Raw genomic sequence first — 5,154 nt, 5'->3', positions numbered from 1 at the left:
ATCACGTGACCGCACTGGGGGTGCTGCAGGAACTCATCAGCAAGCATGAAACTCTCCACCTGGATGCTGTTTTCATCACTGCTGGTGATTTCAACCACTGTAACCTGAAGAAAGTCCTTCCCAGACATCGTCAGAATGTGGATTTTGCAACAACGGATTCAAACACCCTCGACCAAGTCTACTGCAACGTGAAGGACGCTTACAGAGCAGTGCCCCGCCCCCACTTCGGACTATCAGACCATCTCTCCATGTTTTTGTATCCTGCCTACAGACAGCTGCTCAAGAGATCCCCTCCTGTGAGCATGACCCTTAAAGTTTGGAACGAGGAATCAGAACAGACTCTTCAGGACTGCTTCGAGAGAACAGACTGGACAATGTTTAGATCTGCAGCTCAGAGAGGAGACGGTTCTGTGGATCTAGAAGAGTATGCTGCTGCTGTGACCGGATACATCAGCACCTGCACAGACCTCATCAACCCAACAAAACGCTACAGGATCCACCCCAACAACAAGCCATGGATTAATGGAGAGGTGAAGTCCAAGCTGGGTGCCCGCTCTGCTGCTTTTGCTTCTGGTGACTCTGACAGATACAAACAGGCCAGATGTGACCTGCAGAGTTCCATCAAGCGAGCCAAGAAGCACTACAGACTGAAACTTGAGGACTACTACTCCACCTCGGACTCAAGGAGCATGTGGCAAGGACTTCAGCACATCACTGGCTACAGGCAGAGGAGCTTGTTCACAACATCCAGCCAGGCGGGACTAGAAGACCAGCTCAACGGGTTCTACTCCCGCTTCGAGGCCACCAACACCAGCCACCAAGAGGAGCTGCCAGTCTCCAACGACACACAGTATGCCCCTCTGTCAGTGACATCAGTGGAGGTGTGCCGGGCTCTGGGCGGGATTAATCCCCGGAAAGCAGCTGGCCCAGACACCATCCCAGGCCAAGCGCTCAAAGCCTGTTCGTCGGAGCTGGCTGATGTCTTCACAGACATTTGCAACCTCTCCCTGGCCAGAGCGAGTGTTCCCTCCTGTTTTAAATCAACCATCATTGTGCCCCTCCCAAAGAAATCCCCTGTTGAGTGTCTCAATGACTACCGCCCCATTGCACTCACCCCTACAGTGATGAAGTGTCATGGCATACATCAAGAACATGGCCCCCCCCCCACACTCGATCCATCTCAATATGCGTATCGTCAGAATTGCTCTGCTGATGATGCTGTGAATGCTGCGCTTCACACTGTTCTCATCGCACCTTGAGGGAAAGGACACGTATGTCAAGATGCTGTTTGTTGATTACAGCTCAGCATTTAATACTGTCGTCCCTCTGAGGTTGTGTGAGAAGCTCCTCTTCCTCGGTCTGACACCATCGCTCTATAGCTGGGTGCTGGACTTCCTCTCTGACAGACCTCAGTCAGTCAGAGTTGGGGGCCGGTTATCTGGCATCAGAAAGTCAAGCACAGGCTGCCCCCAAGGCTGTGTGCTGAGTCCAATGCTCTACTCCCTCTTCACCTATGACTGTATGGTCAATCAGAACAACACCGGCATTATTAAGTTTGCTGATGACAACACAGTCATGGGAATGATCACCGGGGGGGTGGAGACGGACAACAGAGCTGAGGTGGCCAGGCTGGTGACGTGGTGTCAGGAAAACAATGTCTTCTTGAACACAAACAAAGCCAAGGAGATGATTGTTGACCCGAGGAGGACGAGGGAGGTGCTGCATCCCCCATTTACATCGGTGACACTGAGGTGAAGAGGGTGGAAACATTCAGATTCCTCAGCACACATATCAGCAGTGTTCTCACCTGGTCCCACAACATTAAAGAACTCACAAAGAGAGCGCACAAACGGCTGTACTTCCTTAGGAGGCTGAGGAAATTTGGGATGTCTCCTGAAATCCTTGGCAACTTCTACAGAGGTGCAGTCGAGGGTGTGCTCACCAGTGCCATCACTGTGTGGCATGGGAACTGCTCCCTGGAAGACAGGAAGGCCCTCCAATGTGTAATAAAAATGGCACAAAACATCTCTGGAGTGGCCTTCCCATCACTGCAGGACATCTACACCAGTAGGGTCATCAGGAGAGCCCACAACATCATCAAAGACCACACACACCCACAGCACACACTCTTTACACTGCTGCCATCAGGGAGGTGGTACAGGAGTGTGAAGTCAAGGACCACTAGACTGTCAAAAAAGTATCTTTCCTCAGGCCATCAGACTCCTGAACAACCAGAAACACTGACTGATGACTGCTGTTCAATGTACAGTTCCGTTAACATGTGTCACCAGGCACTGTGCACTTGTATGTATATCTGCTGCTACATCACCTCATTGATGCTGCTACTTGGAAATAGTCTATATGCACCTTAGTTTCTGTCTCTTTTTACTGTTTTGTATCTATTTATATTACTGTTTTTATTTTTCTGTATTGTTTGTTTGTTTTTTATGCTTATATTTATATTCTTTATTACGTATATTGGAGTGTGCAAATGAGACAATTTCATTGCCCAGTGTTAAACTGCTGTTTTTCATGCTGCGCATATGACAATGAATGCCTATCTATCTATCTATCTATCTATCTATCTATCTATCTATCTATCTATCTATCTATCTATCTATCTATCTATCTATCTATCTATCTATCTAGACATTCCACCTCTCATCTGAGAAGCCTTTTTAGTTCTAAACTAAGAACAAACAGGGTGTTCAGTAGTGTTTGTATATGGTGCACAGGCATTCATGAATGGATATCATTGGCACAGTGTATGTATGATGAATGCATATCTGCACATATGCTGATTTTTATTCTCACATTTTGATTGAAAAACTCTTACAGTGGAAGTTTGCAAAGGGTGATAAAGCCAGGGGACTGGCCATTCTGCCAAAAGAAACCCTAATCGGTAGCGTTTACGATTTAGATCTATGGTTTTATGTAAATATTTATTGGTTCATCTGTTCTTGGTCTCTCCTAAGTAGTCTCCTCCAACTAATTACCTGCCGCAAGTAAGATATAAAATGCAGCTTGTCTCGTATAAATTCAGTTCTGGAAGATTCAAGCAAGAACCCATTATTTATTTTCAGCACATTCCTGGGCTGATCTGAATATCTGTGCTACTTTAATACCTTGTGACATTATAAATAGTTAGAGATTCTAATCCCGTTTAACTTTTTAACATTGTTTTTTCATTTTTCAACGCACGCACAAAAAAAACTTTGCAGGCGGGTTCCTTTAAACTTGTCGCCCGAGGCCTCGGGTAACAAAAGTACTAAGTGAATGCTTTTTCCTGTTGTTCACGACTGGAGAGACCCCAGAGAGTTAAGGCATACAAGTAGTGCCATGTCATGCTGCTTCACTGATCAACTACTTTCTTGGTTGTTAGAAGCCAAAGAGTAAAGCAATATGGCAGGAAAAGAAGGCGAAAAAAAAAAGAATGCTTATATATTCTGATATATTTTAGGATATATTTTAAGATAGCTGTAACAATGCAGGCATTTAATAATCATTTTGCTCGATGTCATTATAAACATTAAAGCAAGTGCAACCATAAGTATTTGTTAACAAGGAAACTCTACAGAGCACCTTTAATTAAATTATCACAAACGAGCTGATTGCAGTAAACCTGGAGCAGGTTTTGGTTTCTGGGGTTTTACTGTTTCAAAGGGGGCCCACAGGATATCTTTGCTCCAGACCCCGACAGGTTATTGCAGCCCTGGGATACATTAATAAAAACATTAATAAATAGCATCCTAATCTTGCCTCTGCTCTGTGACTATGCAGCTTCATACACAAGCATCAACCCTCCAGCAACATCCGCCAGCGAGCTTAGCCCTCCTCCTGAGGGACATTATTATTGATAACCGAGTTACGAATCATTTAATACCATTAGAGTCCTTCTACCCCTGTGCCTCACGTGGAAATATCATTCCTACCCCGATCTCCCACACTGTGAGATTATCAAGGGTGATGATGCAGTGGAATGGTGGAAGATTTGTCAAGTTAATAAAACGAGCTCCGGGGAGAGCTATTTCATGCCATCACTGAAGTATGTTTGAAGTAAGTGAGAGCTGATGGTAGCCACGGCAGTTGTGCACGGAATCCATTGCAGACAAGGTAAATCAAACACACGCTCACTTTTGTTGACTGATATCGGTCACAGACGATGCTTGAGCTCAAATAATGGCTGTGCGGCTATTTTGTGAGGAGCATGAGGATGAACTCGCATAAACTTTCAGAGGGCACAGTTGCCGCTGACTCCTTCAGCTTTGGCTCTGTTGGAGAGCACTTTGGCGGCACCCAGCTAATTTGTGGTTAGACTTTACTGCAATTAGTGACCAATTAAAGAAAATACTGCAGCACACTCTGCACCACGATATGAGACTATGAGCTATACTTTAAGAAAAGTTTAGAATAAAAAAGTCATAATGTCAGCCCACATGTCTGTCAGCTTGATTTTCTTTGTTTCACTGAACTTCTGAAATTTAAACTGTGCTTCTGTTATTGATTCTTTATTTTGTTCCTCAAATGATAGAGATTTCTTATTTATTTTTTGTCAATGTCATGTCTTTTCTTTGAATCCGCTAATTTTTTGTTCCAGTCCTGAATTGCTAGAATATACAGATTCGTGCTGACGATAACAAATCTCTATGAAGAACCTTTTAAGTATCTTTGCTCTACCAGCAGTGGGCAGCGTACAAGACGTTCCAGTAGTTGACTTATTCTGAATCAGCGTTTTGAAACCCCTCTGCTGGCCACTGATTTATCCCCTAAAAACTCATCATTGTGTATCGAAAGTTACATTTTCAGAAGTATAATAATGACCTCCTTCTTTTAAATGGCTTAGACGGAACTTATCACTGTGGCTTCCTATAGAATTCACGAATCAGCATGTTCTCCTCTTCACTCCCTGCAATTCAAGCACACCAGCTCGCCTATGTCTCTGCTCAAATTCTGTAAAATGACTCTATGCTACACTGAAATAAGTTGGAACACTGGAGTTATCCAGCTATAAATGGTTAAAAGATTCTGAAGCAGAATGACAGGATTGGTTCTTTAGGTTTGTTACATATTAAACTCTGGAAGTCAGAATATGTGTTTTAGAGATTGTTACTTCAGTAGGCAGCTTTTTACAGTACCATAGATCTTAAAAACTCC

This window comes from Stegastes partitus, unplaced genomic scaffold (assembly GCF_000690725.1).
Source record: "Stegastes partitus isolate 25-593 unplaced genomic scaffold, Stegastes_partitus-1.0.2 Scaffold84, whole genome shotgun sequence".
Lineage (NCBI taxonomy): Eukaryota > Metazoa > Chordata > Actinopteri > Pomacentridae > Stegastes > Stegastes partitus.
The sequence above is the reverse complement of the archived record's forward strand: the minus strand, read 5'-3'. Positions refer to the sequence as shown.